Genomic DNA, 21,951 nt, shown 5'->3' with positions numbered 1-21,951 from the left:
CGTGGTTGCAAAAGCGCCAAATCTGAACCACGAAACAACCAGAGAATACATTGGAGATGCTTGTATCATTTCTCAACGATATTGTTTTTGCCTTTCCATTTTTGCTCCTTTTGGCGACAGGTCAGTTTCTCCCTGTCTTCAAGCTTTTTATCGTGTGGTAAACGACTATCTGGACCATTGTGTCAGTGCATGGAATCAGGCATCTATCCTATTCTAATCTCAGTTTCCAGCATTTGGCCCAACGTCTTGTGCGTTCTGACATATCATGGGCAAATATCAATGAGATTAACGCCGTAATCTATGAATGGGACTGAAGCTTTATGACAGTAAAACGGTGTTACAGCCCACTTATGGAACTCATCCTCATGTTTAGCCACAGAGGGAGATAAACAGATACATCCCTCAGGATGACACCCACTTCAGGTGCTTCACATTCACTCTCTGTCCCCACACATGTTTCAGCAACAACAGGCAGGTTTAAATGGAAGACAAGCAAGCTCTGCAGGCAATGGGACCTGTTGTTGTGAGCTCGGAAATGACACCAACAGTAAGCTGAAAAGGTCCCCAACACTGCTCAACTTCCAATTTCATAGGTTGGCTTCAGGGAATCTGGCAACAAAATCACACACCCTCTATTCCAACTGCAGGAGAACAAGTCACCCTTCTAGCCTTGAAAATGGGCAGACTGCACACGAGCCAAGCAGGACTCGAACCTCCACTTTTCTGGGCCAAATTTAGACACGTTATCCATTACGCCACTGGCCCACAGCAGTGAATGGACTTCTTGTCAAGTTGAGATGTTTACTGTGACCAAGGTGGAAATGTGATACATGAGGTGAGCACCAGCAAAGGTAAACTCTGTCACTGCTTCACTTCAATGGGCCTCACTTTGTGAAGCAGAAAATTTCACTTTTAAAAGAAACAAATTTGTCCTCAGATGCCTGATTCACTGTCACCTGTTTGTCCACTAAGACTTGGCATCATTTCATCCAGTAACTGCGCCAGGTTATGAACCAATCCAGTGAAACGTAATTTTATACAATTACTAACCCTAAACCTTGTTCAGCTGAAGTAAATGCATGTGATATATTTGCAGCAAACACCCATTGCGATCGTAGGCTGAAATTGATTTCATAAAGAACCACCCGCATGTTCTCCCGAACATTAAAAAATATATCAGAGGCAACAACGGCTCATGTCGGATTCAAGCCAATAACTTCTCAATTCCTAACAGCCAGCTGATGTGAGAATCAGACCACAAGACCAATGACACAGTCTGCTGCCGGCCGACGGAAGGAGCAGAAGGGGTGGAATCAGCCTTGTGCAGCAAATTTTAAAGGCGATTTGGAACTTCCATCAAATGACATCGATCAGAGGCAGACAGAAAGATGGAGAGCTGCTGGGAAAGATAGAAGTCGAAACTAGAGAATAGTCTCTACAGCAACTTAAAATGCGATCTTTCCGTGCAGCATGTTTGATGTTCAGAATTTGTCTGCACACAGGGCGTCCATCCATTTTTGACCTCCACAGCAGGAGTTAATGTCTGACACCAACAGTCCCGCGTTAACTGAATCTGAGTGATACACTCACTCACTGAAAGACAACCCCAACGGCCCTGAGTTGCGGGGCTGCAGACAGTTAAACGGGAAGTGAGGGTTAATAATGAGCCATTGTTTCTCCCCCACCCGCTCCCTCACAGAGGCAGGCAGAGTGATGCCATCAACCCAAGGCATCATTCCCACGAAAAAAGAAGCCGTTCAGCCCATTGAGAGCACAGCGACTCTCTGCCTCTTGTATTTCTCTGTAGTTATTCACAAACGGTGACATCTGTCCCAAACAACGGTGAACTGCATCCTGATCCTTTTGTTATTCATGTCTGAAACAGTGTGGGGAATTACTGCCAGGCATCACAAAAATACTACAAGTAATGTGTTTCCACTTCGCCGGTTTACTCGCATCTCAGAGAGGAAGTTTGATGATTCAGTTCCGAGCAGACCAACTGAAAACAGGAGAAGACCATTCAGACCTTCACAAGTGTATCAGCTCTCCTGTGTGAATTTGGCCAGTGCATCAAAATGGCATATTTATTTCAGATACATGAAGCTGAGGGAAGCAGAGAGCTGATGAAAATGCACAGTGCCATTCACTGCAAGCCACAGGACTAACCCACAGAAAATATCAGAGAATGGTTTCGATCTCTCGGGTATGGGCCCAGCATGCTCCCGCGGAACCACTCTGCTCTGTTGCAGAGCCATCTTCGCAGGCAAGTATTCAGCTTTCCATCTGGTGTGCGGCGTTTCCATTCGAGGATGATGTTAAAAGTTTTCACTGTTGTTTTGTTGCTAGACGTTTCGCAGCTGTGTAAATATAACCTTAGTCTAATTTCCCACATTCTGTTGGTCGATTTCACTCAGAATCACAAGACCTGTCATAGCTCAGTCGCAGAACTTGCGCACGACCTTAGTTATGCCACGTCTCCACAATAAGCAAATGATTATCTCTTTTAGTGTCAATCTTTTTCGTTCTCCCTGTAACATCTGCACAGGTACTTTTAACAAACCATCCAATTCCATTTTGTGTTCATTGAATCTGCCTCTGTCGCTGTCAGATCGTGATTTACTGATCCTAACCACTCCTTGTGTGAGAATGCTCTTCCTCACATCACTTTTACTTAGTTTTCGTCATGCCTTCAAATCTCTGCCTAATCATCCTCAATCCTTTCAGGCATGGTGAGGTAACACTTTCACACCTTTATTTTCTCTGTCCATGCACTTCGTGACTTGGGAAGCTTCACTCAGATCACTTTACAGCCTTCTGTTCCCCAAGGAGAACTGTCTCAACTTTCCAACCCATCTTCATTTCTGACATACAGCTACATTTTAAATTTTCAATATTGAGACCTATCTTCGATGCTCCTTACTCACAATACCTTCAATGCCTCCAGAAACAATTCTTTTGATGCAGCTGGGCCTGTTTTGTTCTTCCAGTCTCCTCTTTGTCTACCATTCGCATGAACCTGTTCTGCGCTATCTCCAATCACTTCATGTTCCTACTTTGTGAAGTTTCATGCTCACAATTGAGCAATGCTTCAGCCTAAGAATTCATTCTGAGTCGGATTGCCTCTGTTAACATTCTAAAACTCTTGTGCTTCCTTTGAACAAGTGTATCCCTTGGCCATGTTCACTGCAATGGTACGTCTACCCTACCCCAAAGACAAGCAGTTCGACTTCATTTCACGAAGCTGCTTTTTTGAGATAATTAACTGGGTACTTTGCCAAAACACGTGTGGTTGTTTGGGATGTAAAACTGGGACTTCTGGCATTTATAAATGCTGTAACGCCCAAAGCAAGTATCATGCCCCTGGAACAACGAGCCACCTGAAGGCCACAGGAGCCACTCCTCAACCAGCTGAGAATCGCTTTATGTGACGTACATCCCACATTGCTTCAGGAATTCCAAGGAGCAAACAGTTTCCAGAACATCATCTTCTCATTCTGTCTCCCTGCTCCTGGGGCGGTGCTGTTGTTCCATTACCCCAGGACCGGGCTCTCTCATTAAACCATTGTTTTTCTGCCTGCAAACAGTGCTGAGGGAGGGCAGTGTTCTTTCAATCTTCCCCTCCCTCTCAGTCACTTGGGGTGGGTGAGTCAGTTACACGCATATGCAGGTAATTATCAAATTGTGGACTTTCCCTCAAAGTCTGTTATCGGAGAGATAGAAAGATGGTGAGCTAGTGGGAAAGAGAGAAATGGACACGGAGACTCTTCCCTCGGTTAATTAAAACAAGTTCTTTTCTGGTGCAGCCTGTTTGGTGTTTAGGATTAGTCTTCAAACAGCAATCCTGCAGGCAGTCTTTTGCAAAGCAGGCGTTGGTTTCTTTGCTGCTTCCAGAGCAGGATTTATTGTCTGACACCAACAGTCCCGCGTTCAGTGAATCTGAGTGAAACACTCATTCACTGAGAGACATCCCCAACGGCCTTCAGTTTCGGGACAGTGAAAAGTTCAAATGGAAGGGAGGGTTAATGATGAGCCATTGTTTCTCCCCAACCCGCTCTGTCTCAGAGACAGGGAGAGTGATGCCATAAACCCATGGCATCATTCCCATACAGAAAGAAGCCATTCAGCCCATCGAGTCCACAGCGACTCTCTGCATCTTGTATTTCTCTGTAGTTATTCACAATCGGTGATATCTGTCCCTAATAATGATGAACTGTATCTGTGTCATGATGCAGTCTTTGAAATCCTGATCCTTTTGTCATTTACGTCTGAAACAGCGTGGGGAGTTACTGCTGGGCATGACAAAAGAGGCTGCAAGTTTCTATTTCACTGGTTTATTTCCATCTTAGAGAGGAAGTTTTACGATTCAGTTCGGAGCAGGCTGACTGAGAACAGGAGAAGACCATTCAGGCCTTCACAAGTGTATCAGCTCACCTGGGTGAACTTGGCCATGACAAACTCTAACCGCTTTCATGTCGCACCTCTTTCTGCTTCTGTCCCTGCCTCACCTCCAGCTCCCTGTGACCGCCCAGCTCTGAGGTCAATGAGCTGCTCGATACAAACACAGGCAGATCATGAAGGCAATATTTATCTTGGCAGCAGGTCCAGGGAATATCAGGCTCATGGAACAGATTGAGAAGCGAGGGGTTTGCAGAGGCTGGGTGAAAAGACACCAGGATTGCATCTTCCTTTCTCCCAGATACAGATTTGGGGAACATGCACAGTGCCAGTTATCCCCAATCCCAGTGGATAACGTGTCTGATCGCCAGATGAGGGAAGAGTCAGATCGACACCTTCCTGGCTTGGGTGCATTTTCAAACGTTATCCTATCACTTCACAAACGAAGCAGACCACAACTGATCAGAGGAGGGCTCCACCACAGAAAAAGACACGTCAGCCCATTGGGTCTGAGCAGTTGAACTCAATACCTTGACTGTTCTTGGAACAAAACCAAAATTGCTGGAAAAGTTCAGTAGGTCTGGCAGGAATGGTGAAGAAAATCAGGGTTAACACTGTGGGTCGGGTGACCCTTTCTCAGAACTGACTGTTCTCATCTTATTTCCCAGCACATGGCTCGCAGCCTCACCACGGTTGGCCCTGCAAGTGGATATTTTAAAGCTCTTTAACTTTCATGAAGGTTTGTGCTTGTTCTGCAATGGCAGGCGGTGAATTGCCTTCTCCCACCATTGGTAGTCTGATTGAAAACTTCTGTTCCCTGTCACAACTGAAATGAAGGGAGTAAACAGCCCTTGCATTCAATACCAGATTTCTCCCATAGTCAGCAGGATTTCAAGCAGCATAGGGGAGCCCCACTAGACTTTAAGCCCAATGGCCTTAATCACTCAGTCATGCCTGCTAGGAGAGATATGATGCTGTTTTTCTTTTCAGGCCACTTTCCATGGCCAGTTGGGCTGTGGCAGAATGAATTCTTGCTGGGTTTGTTTGAATCCAAACACTCCACAGATTTTTAAAGTGTTCAACGTGGTATGTGGTGATTCTGATTGTTTCATCCCAATAGATAAAATAAACTTTCATTCACAAGTGAAATATAAATTGCTGGAAAAGGGCTCAGCAGATCTGGGAGCATCTATGGGCAGAGAATTTGAGACAATGTTTCAGAGATTCTTCAGAACTCTGTTTTCTCCTTTCTGTAGTGCAGTTTCTGTTTGTCTTGTTTCTGATTCCAAGCATTCTCAGCTCTTTATGGGAGCGAGAAAAGCAACATCGAAATACCTTTGAGGTCACTCACCAGACAAGATTTCCGTTAGGGCAACATTTTCCTGACTACCTTAAAATCCATAACTGGACAGTCAAAAGGGAACTGGTACAGTGAGAACAGCACTTGTTCCTTCCTCAGTGGCCTCAAACCGAAAGTTTCACATTTCACAGTTGAAAGTGACAGCCAGTTGATTAGATTTGTGGAAACAGGCCCTTGGGCCCAACAAGTTCACACTACCCCTTGAAGCTTACCAACCAGACCCATCCCTCTGTAGCCCACACACTCATGAACACGATGGGCAATTTAACATGGCCATTCCACCTAGCCTCCATATCTTTGGACCGTGGGGTGAAACTAGAATGGCTGGAGGAAACCCACACAGACTGTCATCTGAGGCTGGAATCGAGCCTGGATCCCTGGTGCAGTGAGACTGCAGTGCTAACCAGTGAGCGACCATGCCGGATGGCAGCACAGAAAATTGTGAGATCTTAAAGCAGGTTTGGAGTGAATTTAAACTCCCAACTGCCTCAGTTGGGATGATAATTGTCTGTATCAGCTGTACTTTTCCAAAACTGAAGGCAATTCATGAAAAACAGCAGTTATGCAGAATAAACAGACAGAACACTGCAGAAACTCAACATGCACAGCTGTATTGGTGGGAAGTGAAACAGAGCTGAGGTTTTGGGTACAACGGGATTCTTGTTCAGAACATGTCTTCCATGAATGCCAACACATTACCTGACCTGAGAAAATGTGAGCTTGTTTTGAGAGGAACGTAGTTGGCAGGATTTGAACCTGTGCAGGGAAACCCCAATGGATTTCTGATCCATCGCCTTAACCACTCGGCCACAACTACCGGCCACTGACTGACTTTTAGTATTTCTTTTGAAATGTATCTAACAGGAAAGGCGAGGATTCAATTTGTGATGCCTGCGCCACGACCCTAATATTTACTGTCACCGTGTACTTGATCAGAACGGAGTCGGCTGTTGTGGGATTAAATTGAACTAACCACTTTGATGAACGATAGAGTGGATGGAAAGGACCAATTTCCATGAGCGGAGAGATTAATTATCAGGGCAATGGATCGAGGAAGAATTATGTCCTTGCATTTTAATCGCGCCTTACACCACCACCCAAATCACAGCCAATGAAGTACATTTGGAACAGAATCATCTTTGTTAAATCTAACTTGCAAATCAGGGCAGTTGGTTTAATGAGAGGTCTAAAAACAAAATGCTGGCACTGGAGACACCGGTGAGCCCACATCGAACTTTGGAGGCTGGTTGTGCTCTGATTTATACCCGGGTGTGTTATCTCAGGGAAACGAGTTGCCCATTTAAATCAGAGATAAGGTGGGTGTTCTCACATTCAGGGAGAAGCAAATCAATAGAATTCTTGAGAACAGTGGCTGTCCTGGATCTGTTTATTCAAGGCTGAGAAGACATTTCGTCATTTTGGTTGTCAAGGGCCACATGGATCAGGCAGAACAGTGGTGTTGAGGATTATCAAATCAGCCATGACCTCATTAAAAGGTGCAGCTGACCTGACTGGCTAAATGACTCCCATTTGCTCCAATTGCTCATCTGTCATTGGAAAATGCGAGGGAATAATGTAAAAGAAGAAATGGCAGAACATTCACCAAAGATGACAGTCAAACTGAGTCAGCATCGTTCGCTGAAAGGAAATCTACCTTGACAATTTCCCAAGAGTTACTTGTTAATATTAAAAACAGAGTTCACATAGGAAGCCGATAGATGAAGTGCATTTGAATTTTCCATACCACTCAGAAAGGGGTCATATAAAAGGGCATAGCACAAGTATGTTGGGTAATAAATGAGCATGGACTTCCTATTGTTTAATTAACAGAAGACACAGAATCAGGATGAATGTGTTTATTTTTGTATTTGAAACACCCTTTCCCCATAACCCACCCACCATGCTCTTTAAAACAATATTTGATGGGCACTGTTCTCTCGGAGATCTTTTAACTTGATATAGTTCATTAAACCTGCCACATTGTACATTACCGGAACTAAATTAGCCACTCACCACATCCTAGCCCTCATGTATATTTTGCCTGTTTGAAAAGTTACGGAAACACTTTTTTTTTCTCTGAAAGTTATCACCTTCTAAAGAAAAAGTTCTTTATACTGAAGGAAAAATCATAAGCAATTCTTTACTTGGCACAGATTTATTTACAGAGATCAACATTGCAGGTGTGTAGTTCCTGACTCCACCCTGTGACTGGAAGTGTCTTGTTATCAGTTCTCCAGTCACCAAAGAATGTGTGCAAAATATTTGATAAAAATGAACAACTACAGTCAAGGCCACAAAAACATTTGTCATCTGTGTGGCTGCCAAGATGTCTCAGCAAGTGGGATGATTGATTGAATCCTTTCCCACACTCAGCAGTATGGTGATTCAGTGGTTAACATTGCAGCCTCACAGCCCCAGGGACCTGGGTTCGATTTAAGCCTTGGGCGACTGTCTGCGTGGCGTTTGTACATTCGCCCTGTGTCTGCGTGGGTTTTCTCCGGGTGCTCCCGTTTCCGCCCACAGTCCAAAGCTGTGCAGGCTCGTTGGATTGGCCATGCTAAATTGCCCATAGTGTTCAGGGGTATGTGGTTTATGGCGGATGCGACTGGGTGGGATACTCCAAGGGGCAGTGTGAACTTGTTGGGCCAAAGGGCCTATTTCCATACTGTAGGGAATGTAATCTTTCAGAACAAATGCATGGTTTCTCTCCCGTGTGAATTCGCTGGTGTGAGAGCAGACGGAAAGACTGACTAGATCTCTTCCAATGCTTGGAGCATTTGATTCACCTCTCCTAAGTACGATCTTGCTGGTGAGTAGCAGGTAGGATGTTTTGAACCCTTTCCACACTTAAAGCAATTATAGAGTACGAGAGATATTCAGCACAGAAACAGAGTCTTTGGTTCAACTCATCCATGATGACCAGATTTTCAAAATTAATCTCGTCCTGTTTGCCAACGTTTGGCCCATATCCCGCTAAACCCTTCCTGTACAAGTATCCACGCTGATGCCTTTTATATGTTGTATTTATACCAGCCTACACCATTTCCTGTGTCAGTTCATTCTAGACACACTCCATCCTGCATAACAAAACATTGCACCCTACGTCCCTTTAAAGTCTTTACCCTCAACCTGAAACCCTTAACCTCAAGTTTGGACTCCCCTACCCTGGGAAAAAGACCCGATCACTACCCTTCAAGATTTTATTAAACTCTATTAGGTCACTCCTCAGCCTCCAACCCTCCAGTATAAATAGCCTGAATTTATTCAGCGTCTCCCTCCAGTTCAACAGCTCCAACCCTGGCAGCATTTTTGTAAACCTTTTCTAAACCTTTTAATCTTTCCTCGAGCAGGGAGAAGAGAATTGACTGCAGTTTGCGAGGTTTTGTCTGTGTGTATTAACGTGGTTAATGGGTGCAGAGAGGATGCTCTTTACCTCTCCAGTTTAGATTGTGAAAATATCAGTTTTAAAGCAGTGTGAGAGGAGATTGTCTCTTTCTGTGCATTTTCACTGGAAATGTTCAGCTGTGATCTGCACCACCTTTATAAAAGTGGTGTGTGACTTAAATTCTCACTGAGTGACATTGAGATAGAAAAAAAAGGGCTACGTTTCTGTGTTCGGGTGTTTAAGTACACGAACATATGGATGGGAGCTGAATCAGGTTGTGTTGCACTGTGGCTTAATTGGTTAATGTGCCTTTCTAATAATCAAGATATCCGTTTTTGAGTCCCACTGGTGGCTATGGCTTAGATTGAGGCTACATTGTCTAAACCTCTTGCAAATAGTGCCAGTTGCCTGATTCCTGAAGCCCCAAGTGGCTAGCTTCTTGTTGTTAGACTCAATGCAACATTATTTCTCTGCTCCCACTCCAGCTGCCTGAGCCTAACCCAACTGGCAGTTTTGTTTGTTGCTGTTTTGTGAACGGTAACAATTAACAATTGTCGGCTAGTCAGAGAGAGAAATTTTGATAAATATGCCAATTGACACGTAAAGCTGATAACTTCTCCTGATATTATATTATTGAAATGCATAACTAGCCTCGTTCCAATTAACGATCTGTGGACCTGAAAGGTTACCTCTCTTTCTCTCTAGAGATGCTGCCAGACCTGCTAGTTTCTCGGTCAATTCCTGTTTCTCTTTCAGACTTTCAATATCTGCAGTTCTTTGACTTCTGTTAACTTGAATAATTTCTGGGGCAAACCAGCCCATCTACCGGCTCCAGAGCTTCTTTCCTGTTCCAGAAAATCAGTCATCACAATAAACAAGCAGAATAGAACTCCCATTCCCTGACCAAAAACGGAACTCAGCCTACAGTGGTGAAAACACCAAATCCTAACCATGAGGCCACCAGAAAGGGTACTTCAGACCCTTCTAGCTTTTCTCAACAATACTGCTTCTGACTTTTGATTTTGTACCATTTTGGCTGCAGAACAGTTTCTTCCTTCCATCAAAATTTCATTTGCCTTTTTAATTACCTGCTGCACCTGCAATCCTACTTTTAGCGATTCATGCACAAGCGCACTCAAGTACCTCTGCACAACAGCGTGCTGCAAATTTTTACCATTTAAAGCATAGTCCATTTTGCGTTATTCCTACTAAAATACATGACCTCACACTTATCAAAATTGTACTCCATCTGCCAGATCTTTGCCCACTACCTTAGACTATCAATATCCCTCTGCAGACTTCTAGTTTCTTCTGCACACTTTGATCTATACTCATCTTAGTGTCATCTGCAAATTTTGACACACCACACTTAGTCCCCAACTCCAAATCATCTGTGCAAATTGTAAGCAATTCTGGTCCCAGCACTGATCCCTGAGGGAAACCACTAGCCACTGATCGCCAATGTGGAAAACACCTATTTGCCTCTACTTTTTGTTTTTATTTTAGTGGTCAACCAACCCTCTACCCATGCCAATACTTTACCTGTAATACCGTGCAACTTTATTTTCTGTTGCAGCCTTTGGTGTGGCACCTTGTCAAATGCCTTCTGGAAATCCAGATACGCCACATCCACAGGCTCCCCATTGTGCACATTGCAAGTAATGTCCTCAATGAATTCCACCAAATCAGTTAAACATGACCCATTCCTCATGAACACATGCTAGGTGTTCTGAATGGGACAATTGATGACCGGATATCTTGTTGTTTGGTCCTTAATGATGGATTCAAGCATTTTCCCCAGTACCAAAGTTAAGCTAACTAACCTATAGCTGCCTGCCTTTTGTCGACTTCCTTCTTTAAACAGTGACGTCGAATTGACTGTTTTTCAATCTGCGGGAACCACCCCAGAGTCCAGTAAATTTTGGTAAATAATTACTAGAGCATTTGCTATGTCCCCCATCACCTCTTTTCGTATCCTGGGATGCATTTCATCAGGGCCAAGAGACATGTCGACCGTTAACCCCATTACCTTGCCCAGCACTGCCTCCTTAGTGATAATGATAATCTCTATCAGAATCCGTGAGAGTTTCACATCAGAGGTGAATTAAATGGGAAGAAGCACTGAAATCCATTGCATTGATCAGCTCAGAAACAGTACGATAAAAATGCTGTTTGTTGAAACGTACAGGTGTTATTGGTGGTGTAACGGATTGGATGTAGAAAGGTTAGTTCCCTTCTGAGGCCGTCTTGGAAGGGAGTGTCTGATATCAGAATGGAGGTCGCACGTTTAAGGCAGAGTCGAGGTAAAATTTATTCTCTCAGATGGTTGTGAATCGGTGGATTCCTTTCCAGAAGATGGTTGTCGAAGCTCAGCCACTAAGTATAAATAAGGCTGAGATCAAAATATTTTTTAGCAGCAAAGGTATCGGAGGTTAGGGAGAAATCCAAGAAAGTGCAGTTCAGGATTATCAGATCAGGATTATCCGCTCATTTAATAGTGGACCAGACTTGACGGGCTGAGTTGTCTCTTTCTACTCTAAAATGCATGATGTTGGTGTAAGGCTGCAAAACTGACTGGAGTAAAATTCGCCAACTTAAAAATGTGTGGATCCCATCAGGGCACTGAACAAAGGTGAGATGTGCAAAGAGCAGCAAACAAACAAATAGCGGTTGGTTGTTCTGGCGTGATCCATATACCAGAGTAAACAGGAAAAACCATTCTTCAGCACCCGCACTGAGCCTGGCTCCATTAGGCCCACAGTCAACTCTCACAAACCACCGTTGCCCTTCACATTCCCTGACCTCCCATCTATATTTGTCTTAAACAAATTGCACGTAAGGCTACTGCAGCTGACATTGCTGATGTAGAACTGGGATATAGATTGAACCGATACCGCCTGGTGTACGATATATTTCTGCTTCGAAACATCGATCAATATAACATAGCTATTATTGCAAATTTAAACAATGAACATGCCATGGCAGTGAAGGAATTGAATCCTAATCAGCAGACCATGAGCGAAGACTTCTATCTGTATCACCTTGGTCACTACCTGATTTAGCATTGCATCTCTCATCCTTCTGCGCATGATCCTCTCGGCTCCATTTCAGTTTTGTTGCATTGTCTAGGTTTATACTGCACAGACTATCCTGCCATCTATTACATTGCAGTTTCTAATGCATGAAACCCTACCTTACAGGGCACAGTCTTCGTTCTGTAGTGCAGTATTGAAAGCAATGCTCTTGTAAAGCACCAGCCATGAGCTTCCTTCTCACTGGAGGAGATGAGAATGTTTATACAACGGCTGTATCCAATATCTAAAGGAGCACTTTCGCATCGTCTGAAATTATGCCAATGTCGTTTCCTCCACAGGCCAGCGGTGAGGTGAGGTATTATAAACTACAGGTTGACAAGGAAAAAATGGGGGACCAACACGGAGCGGTCGAATGTTTTTTTCTTTTCTTTGCTGTAATCAGATTCTGGTTTTGAAGTGTGAAATGGGACAATATAACCCAAATGGGTGAAATCCTACATTCTGGGGGTTGGTCTCTGCTGAGGCCTTTGTCCACTTCTGGAAAATGTGTCTGTTTATTACCTTCTCAGGGTGAACATGTGGTCCACTTCCCCAAGGGAATGGGAACATCTCAAATGGCCCGCATGAAGGCCAAGGCTGGAAACTGGTATGTTGAACCTCTTTCTGAGCTGTAAAAACACAATGATTCAATCATTTTTGAGGAGAAGCAAATGTCACTGAAAGAAAAAAGCCAGAAGTTGTGTCATTAAGAAAAGATGCACACATATCCTTCACTATCCCTGGTGCTCTAGTGGTTAGGATTCGGCGCTTTCACCACCGCAGCCCGGGTTCGATTCCCAGTCAGGGAATCAAGTTTTATTTTTCCTGATGGTGACAACGCAAAGGCAGTGCACTCTGTCCGCAATCCTTTCAATGTCAGTTCCTGTCCCCGAGAACATCAGAGTCCATGTTCCAGCCGCTTAAAGAGGGGAAAGGTGCCTTAGCCGTCACTGCTCAGTCAGGCTATTCACCTTTGTTTGTGTTGTTAGCAGGGACATCAGCAGTAAGGGTAATATTCACAAGACAGACAACCAACAAAGATAATCACAGTCGCCACTTCAATTCAATTGTCTTCCCTTTGTGATGCGGTGAGTTTCACTGCCATTTGTTGTCAGGAAGTAACAATTCACCCTATCGATTTTACTCAGCCCTTCAATGAGATCACTACTGATCTGATAAATGTCAACTTGGCTTTCCTGCTTTCCCTCCGTAACCTGAGATAAAGTCGAGCCTAATCACAACTTCATATATTGCCGACATTTTTCAGAAGTTTAGATTACTTCAGCGACCTGTGCATGTTTGCATGAAATTGATTAATATGACACAAGCAAAAAAAATGCCCTTCCCGCAATTCAACCCAGAGTCGGGTCAGCCATATGACAAGAGTAAGAGAGCAAAAACGTTACCTCAATTTCTCCCAGCACAGATATCTCTCTTGACAAATTGAGCATTTGCAGCATTTTTCATTATAATTGTGACATTTTCACGGACAGATTCTCCCTCAATCCACAAATAACTGTGCAGCCAACAACTATGTTACCTCAGATTAAAATTGCTGAGTATCTTTGCATACAGCCAGATGCCCCAATAATCCCTGTTCCATGTCAATAAAAGCTGTTCCAGGTGAGCTTGGAGCTAACAGATTCGGCATTTCACGCGTCTCTACACCATCACAGAAGGACCGCGCACTCACTGTTTGCGTCACTTCTGTCTGTATCACCCTGATCACTACGTTATTCAACATTTCCTCTCATCATTCTACACATGATCCCTGCGGCTCCCTCTCAATTTTGTCACATTGTCGTGGCTCATATTGCGCAGACTATCCCGTCATCTATTATCACAAGGTATAGAACATAGAACATAGAAAAAGTACAGCACGGTGCAGGCCCTTCGGCCCACGATGTTGTGCCGTGGAATAATCCTAATGTGCAGTATGTCTGCACGCTCATTGCCATCCCCATTTTCGGTTATATCTTCGCGGCTGGTCACTGAGTTTCCCTGGTTCTGGGCCCAGGAACTGGGATTATATGGTCGTATGCAGCAATGGTTACTCCCTTGTGTGACGGAGCTGATGGAGTATCAGACATTGAAATAGAATCCTATTGAAAGGTACATGTCAACAATAGCCTGCACTATTCCCAGAGTCTTTGATATTTTATAGAAATCTGTCAATCCCAGTCTTCATTGATGGAATCTCCACAGTCTCTGGTAGCATTGTAAGTACAGATTCTAGTCCTCAGTGAATCCCCACAATACAATGCACTGCTTGGAAATAATTCATTTTGTGGATCTGGTGTTATTCCTAACATATCCCCTGCCACTGTAGTTATTGCTCTTTGCATGCAAGCTAATCCGTGTGGTGCCGTGATTGTATAGTGGTTAGTACTCTGCGTTGTGGCCACAGCAACCTCGGCTCAAATCCGAGTCACAGCAATGGGTGCTTGCTGCATTTTTTTTAATATATTGTGCCATGGGCTACAGAAATGCGGAAAGTAGCAAACATTTTTATGTGAGAATATTCTTTGAGGTGGTGACAATCATCTCTCAACCCCGGCTCTCTCACATATCTGCATTTGATGTGTCAGAATTCAAAACTACCTCTTGGAGAATTCTCTCTCTCCCACAATCACTAACTCTCCTTTCCATTCCTCCTTCCACTTCACTCAGGCTTTGCACAATCGGACCCTCATTTTCACAATGACATCGTTCAGTCTGCCCTATTTTGGTCAACAATGCCGGTTGCATGTGGCATGTAGCAGCTTTCACTGACATGGACCAGCGCTGATTGGAGCGTCAGACGCAGGAAAAGTGCACTGGGCAATATTGGTCAAAAGAGACTTTGTTGGAAAAGATCATTTTCTGTGGATTTCTGTGTGATTTATTTAATTTGTTAATTCAGGTACAGCTAGAATGTTGTGTGCAGCCTTGTAATTCACCTAGGATGAGGGATGTGATAGCACTGGAAACGATGCAGAAGAGATTGACTGGGATACAGTGTGGGCTGAAGAGCTTCCGTTATGAAGAGAGATTGGACAGACTGGGGTTGTTTTACTGAGAGCAGAGAAATTTACAGGAAACATGCTTGAGATGTGCAAAATATGAAGAGATCTGGGTAGGGTGGACTGAAAGAAATGTATCCTCTTGATGGAGGGATTGATCACAAGGGGGTATAAATATAAAGTAAGATGGAGGGAGGTTTGCGTAGATGGGCGTAAAAACCGTTTCAACCAGTGTGTGTGTTTAATCTGCAAGCCACTGACAGTAAGTGTCCTAAAGGCAGATATCCTTATAACTTTAGGAAGCATTTAGATATGAATTTGTGATGCTAAGGCATAGAAAGCTGCGGGCCAAGCGATGGAAAGTAGAATTCGGACAGTGAAGCAGTTTTATTTGACTATTGCACACATAAAGGGCTCGAGGGGCTGTGTGCTCATGTGCCGTCCTCGGTAGTTATAGTAGTTAGTAGCCCTGACTGTCGCGCAGGAGACCAGCGTTCAATTCCCCACTGCGAAGGTTCTGCACATTTTTGGGACCTTTCAGCAAAAGGGACTCAGCTTCGATTCTACCTGAGGTGACGTGTTTGTGGAGTTTGTGCCTTCTCCCCTCTATCTGCTTTGGGGTTTCTTCCCACAGACAAAACACATGCAGGTGGGATGAATTGGCTGTGGGAAAATACCCCGTCATGTGCAGACCAGATAGTCCAGGTGTGGTAAATGCAGGTTTACAGAAAGCTCTTATAGGGCCTAAGGAATCTTCACTGGACCCAAAACCTTAACGTTTTCCTCCAGAGATGCTGCCAGTCCTGCTGAGCTTTTCCAGCAACTTTGCTTTTCTTCGAGGATCAATATAGCTTCAAAGGTGGGGAGGGTCTCTGCCTGTATGGGCAGGGCTTCTATGATTCTATGCGTTTTTGTCTCATTTAGGATTGTGAAATTATCTGCATCAAAATGTGCGGCTCCATAATATCTGTTCAGAAGAGAGGTGGGTCCCAATACGACTCCATGGAACATCACTGTGAACTGTCCTTGAGTCTGGAAAACAATTCTTCACAGACAATTTTACACACCCGCTGCCACAGTGTTTTTCATTCTACGACATGACCCACACTACACCAAGTGCCATTGTCATTTTTACATTAAAGAATGCACAGCTATTTACATATATCTCTTAAAGAAGTGTGAAAATAGTGTCAGTGCATCAAACTAATCGGATACAATAGTGCATCAAGAAGCAAGTGGTTATTATTGCTGGGTGTTTTTGTCATGGGTAGTCTGTTTTCAGGCTTGGTGTGAGGTCCCATGATATCTGTGATAGGAATATGGATGTTGAAGCAGGAAATTGCCAATCTGTCCTTGCAGTCTGCTCCATTATTCAATATGATTATGGAGATCGCCCAACTCAGTCCCCTGTTTCAATTTTCATTCCAAATCCGTTCGTCCCTTGAGGCCGAAGAGCAATAACTAACTGCTTCCTGTAAAAGTAATCAATGCTTTAGCTTCAACTGCTTTCTGCAGCACATAATCCTTCAGGCTTGTTGCCTTTTGGGCGGAGCTTTCCCTCTTACCTCAGTCCTAACTCGCTTACAGCTTATTGTAAAATATGATCTCAGGTTATGGATTCTCCAGTGATCGGAAACATGCATCCTTTGTTTACCTTGCCTAGTCCTGTTGGTATTTTATAGGCTGTCGTGAAATGCCCCTCATTGGCCTACAGGTACGTGTAATGATTTGTGAATCAATGTCAGAGGCATGGTTAAGAAGTTTGCAGGAGACACAAGATTTGTTAACTTCATTGAGTATGAAGAGGGACAATGTCAAGTGTAGGAAGATGTCGATAGACTGGTCAGGTGAGCAGAAAAATGATGAATGGAATTCAACCCGGGAAAGAATGATGTATTTGACGAAGTCCAACAAGGCAATAGAATGCACAAATAGAGAGAAAATACCGAGAGTTGTATGGAAAGTTTTGATCATGGATGTAAACTAGCGGAGTCAGAAAGATTTAGGGGACAAGGACAAACACTTTTTTTCAGCTAGAAGGTGATAGTTATACGGACCTCACTGCCTGAAATATTGAACAGACAGAAACACAGAAGCTGACAGAAATTCAGTTAAAACTTCCCTGCATTTTGCACTCATGTTCATCAACTGCGTGTCTACAGCTATAATTCTGGAAAGTGGGCATCAGGAAGTGCCTGCTTCTCCTTCAGCACAAAGACACTGCACAGTTACATCCTTCCAGTCCGCATGTTTTACAACATTTTCGGATATAATTACGTCGGTTCGATTCCACCCTCAGGTGACTGTCCGTGTGGAGTTTGTATGTTCTCCCCGTGTCTGTGTGGGTTTCCTCAGGGCGGTCCGGTTTCCTCCGTCAGTCCAAAGATGCGTGGGCTAGGTAGATTGGCCATACTCAATCGCCAGCAGTGCGCAGACATGTGTGGATGAAGTGGGTTGAGAGGGGGGTCTGTCTGGATGGGATGCTGTGTGGCTCAGTGTGTTCTAAGTTGGGCCGAAGGGCCTGCTTCCACACTGATTGGAGTCGACTGTTCATAACAGAAAGAAGGCACCTTAACATAACTGACCATTTTATGATATCAGTGAGTTGATGGCTCTCTCAACAGCTTTGTCGGCCTGTCATTGCGCACCTCCTGACCACGTATTGTTGCTGTTGGGTGGAATGAATGTGGATATTTGTCTCCTTCAGCGAGCTTTTATTACACAGTGAGAATTCCTTGTGTAGTGGGAGCAACCTGGGCCTATTAACAGGAGTCGCTGTTTTGAAATGCCCCTGTGCTGTTCATATTTCTTCTAAAGATCCTCTGTGCCAGAACCTCCGAAATGCTGATCTGGCAGTTTAATTTGTTTCCTTGACAGTGATTTCCCACAACTAACAGTAAACCCTTCAATCTAAATACAGTCTCTCAAACTGTTTCTGTTCCTCGTGGGTCCTGTGACGCCGTCGGGATGTGCAGACAGGCGGAGCTTCCCAATCAAATTCTGTGAACCAAATGCAAAGCACTGCCTGCCAGGGGAAGTAACTGGGTAAATCCATTTGGCAATGGGCAAACGCTGGATGAAAAGAGAAAGGGCGCAAACAGCAGGCTCATGGGAGCACGGAGACAGTAAGGGAAAAGGCTGTTATTGAAGCTGTTTGGTGTCTTTTCTTCCGAAGCAATGGGGAATTGATTTACTTTAGCAAGAGCTATAACAGGTTTGAGATTCAGACATTATAGTGACGATGCTGCAAATTGTGGGCACACCCCTGCCGCTTGCCTTCATTTTGACAAACACCCTGATCAGATTTTCGAAAAAGACTGCACTCAATGATATCGATCAATTCCAGCAAATTCAGTTTTTGTTCATGAAGTTGTTGGATAAGCTCAGCATGTCTAGCAGCATCTGTGAAAAAAGACATCAGAGTTCACGTTTCAAGGCCAGTGATGCTTCTGCAGAACTTGATACAAGACTTATTAAGTCCGGGAGAGGTTTGTTTGTTAGCTTCAATACAGACAATTGAGGCAAGACCAGGGCAGTCGGCACAATTGGCAGTCGTGGGAAAAGTGGTTATAGACATCCAGCAAGATAATTTTGAATAGTTTTGTTCGATATGAAACAATAACTCTGCTTCTCGACCAGATTATGCCAAGTTAGCTTAGTTTGTACACAAATTCTTTTCCTGTTATTTTTATAAGTTCATGAGGACCAGTGAGCTCTGATCGGTTTGCTGCGCTGCGAAAAGTTGAGATCATGGGTCCTGTTAGTCATTGCTTACACTGTTGCTTTTGAATGTCACATTGTGCAGTGGAGGTTGACTGTTGTGCAGCTGCACATTGACATGTTGTGTGAAAATGCAACATCTCAGCTGCAGGGTCAATCAGAACAAACAAAACTGCTCTGATCGCAGACTGCGATGCAGCAGTGAAAACACCCAGAAACATATCTCACTTGCGTGTCGATGGTGAACGGAAAAAGCAGAGACTGCATCACACGCCTCCGAACAGGACGCAATGTATGAAATTAGCAATATGGGTCTGACGCACACAGTGAGTATCGTGATTGTGCTCGTCACGTGACGTTATAAGGAGCACACGATAACCAGCGGAGCTAACTGATCAACACAACGATACACCGTCGTGAGTAACCTTATCTGTTTACCCATTATGATCACAGTATTGGCTGCCTCCACATTTCTGACTTTAACATTGATCAGTGCATTGTCAGTGGCAGAATCGCACAATTTCAAGAGAGCTGTTTGACCTGCAATCCCAATTGCCATCAAAGACCCGAAGCAAGCAATTTCAGGCACAAAGCCAGCAACCTGTTTTATGCATGTTGTTTGATCGTTGTGTTGAGAAGCACCTCAGATTCAACAGACACGTGTTTTTTTTTCTTCAAGCTCGCTCACAGATACTTTGACTCGTGTTGAAACTCTGCTGAGGGACTTGTCATGAAACTCATGCCAAATAGATTTCAATTGAAGCTGGTGAGCTAGTTTGTTTCAGCTTCCAAACGGTAAAATGTCTTCGTCAGTTAAACCAAAAGAGCTGTGATGCTGTCAGTCACGGACAAAAAGAGAGGTTGCTGGAAAATCACATCAGTTCTGGCAGTATGTGTTGAGAATAATCAAATTGGAGTAAATGATTCAAGTTCAATGACACTTCCGCAGAATGTGATAGAAGCCACGTTAACTCCAGAAGAGGTTTATTTGTTACCTTCAATACAAATGCTTGTGGCCTCACCAGGGAAGTTAGTTCCACTGGCAGTCGTGGGAAATGTAGTAACAGACATTCAGAAAAATAATATTCAATAGTTTCGTTCAATTCGAAACACTAACTGTCCTTCACTTCCAGATAATGTCAGGTCTTCTTAGTTTCTACAGCATTTACTTCGGGCTACTTTCAAAATTTGGTGAGGAGCAGTGACCCCGGATCAATTTGCTGCACTGGTCAAAGTTGTGATGATGGGTCCCGTTAGTTATTGCTTACACTGTCGCTTTTGAATGTGACATTATGCAGTGGAGGTTTACTGTTGTTTGGCTGCACGTTGGCAGATTGTGTGAAAATGCAGCATCTCGGCTGCGAGGTGAATCAGAACAAATCAAACATCTTCTGATCACGATCTGCGCCTCAGAAAATACCCAGTGACATACATCACTTGCGAGACAATGGCGAAGGGCAAAAGCAGAGACTGCACCACAAGCCTCCGACAAGAACACAAAAGCTGCAGGAAGCCCTAGGGACTCCACGCACTTGGTCAGTATGGGGATCGAACCCACGACTTTGGTGTTATTAGTACCATGCTCTAACCAGCTGAGCTAACTGACCGCCAAGCTGCTCGACACCCTCGAGTACCTTTGGCTGTTTTTCCGTGATGATCGCAACGTTGGCTGCCTCCACATTTCTGACTTTACAATTGATCAGTTCATTGTCAATGGCCAAATCGCGTGAAGGAATGAACCCATGACTTTGGCGCTGTTAAAACCACACTCTAAACAGCTGCGCTTACTGACAACTACAATGTACCACTGTCTTGCATAACCACATCTCTTCACTGTTTTGTGGCTGCACGTTGGCAAATTGTGTGAATTGGCATCAGCAGCCTGCAAATTTCTGTCTTTAACTTTGCTCATGCGATAGGCAGATATAAAATGTTCTGTTTCATTTTTTTCCACGACAAATAGTCATTGGTATAATCGCCATATTTGAGATAACCATTAGACCTGCAATTTAAATTACCTACAAAGACCCAAAACATGCAAAGCTATGAGCCCACTTCATGTATATCCTCACAGTCGTTGTGCTGAGAATTACCTCAAATTCTATGGATGCACGCTTTGTTTCTTCAAGCTCCCAGACATTTTGACTCATACTGATACACTGCTGATTTACTTGCTGCAAAGCTTATGCCAAATAGATTTGAATTAAGACTTGTGAGCCGGATTTCTCCCACTTTTCAATGAGAAATTGTCTTTGTCGTCCGCAGTATCTCAGATCCCAGTTTTTCATTTTGAACAAAGACTCATGTTGCTTACGCAACGTTTGGTTGATGGCACTTATTATCAAGTTATCACACCTTCACGTAGCAATGGTCAATCGAGCTGAAAAATTGTTGCTTCAGATTGCATGTAACGTCATATTACTGGAACACCGAGTTATTGACGGAAGTGTTCCTGCCGGCATCAAAGAGGAGAAAAATATTGATACGTGCATTGTTACTTCCCGGACAGGTTTATTTGTTATCTTCAAGGTAGATGTTTTTTGGAGAGCCCAGGGAAATTAGTTCTACTCCCGCTCGTGTGAAAGCTGGTGATAGACATCTGGCAAAATAGTTTTGAACAAGGCACTGCTGAAGCCTCTTCTCGAATACTGTTTAGAGTTCTGTTTGCCTTGTTAGAGGAAGGATTTTTGTTTCACTGGGTAAGATACAGAAAGTGCCACGATGCGTTGCATGGAAGGTATTAGGCGTAGAGAAAGGTTACATAGGCTGTGACTTTTTCCACTCGAGCGTGGGAAATTGAGAGATGACTGTATAGCACTTTATAAATAACGAGAGCTGTGGACGGTGTTAATTGTGTTTATTTTCTCGGGATGGGAGATTTCAAGACTACGGAACACATTTCTAAAGAAGGAGAAGAGATATTTTAAAAGGACATGAGACGGCAAATATTTAACACAGAGTGGCTCGCGAGTTGAATGAACTTCTTCTGTGGGATTGTGACTTGCGCAGTTGGAT

At 43.9% G+C, this 21,951-nt stretch overlaps 2 non-coding genes across 2 annotated transcripts; both read right to left on the bottom strand.

Annotated features, from left to right (window-relative positions):
* Nucleotides 1-6,490: 6,490 nt before the first annotated feature.
* On the bottom strand, nt 6,491-6,572 carry trnas-aga (transfer RNA serine (anticodon AGA)). Its single transcript has one exon. It is a non-coding gene; the product is annotated as a tRNA-Ser (tRNA).
* Nucleotides 6,573-20,469: 13,897 nt separating this feature from the next.
* On the bottom strand, nt 20,470-20,543 carry trnai-aau (transfer RNA isoleucine (anticodon AAU)). Its single transcript has one exon. It is a non-coding gene; the product is annotated as a tRNA-Ile (tRNA).
* Between the last annotated feature and the right edge of the window lie 1,408 nt (nt 20,544-21,951).

The sequence above is a fragment of the Stegostoma tigrinum genome, chromosome 39 (assembly GCF_030684315.1).
Source record: "Stegostoma tigrinum isolate sSteTig4 chromosome 39, sSteTig4.hap1, whole genome shotgun sequence".
NCBI classification, from domain to species: domain Eukaryota; kingdom Metazoa; phylum Chordata; class Chondrichthyes; order Orectolobiformes; family Stegostomatidae; genus Stegostoma; species Stegostoma tigrinum.
This window is presented reverse-complemented; position numbering and strand designations above follow the sequence as displayed.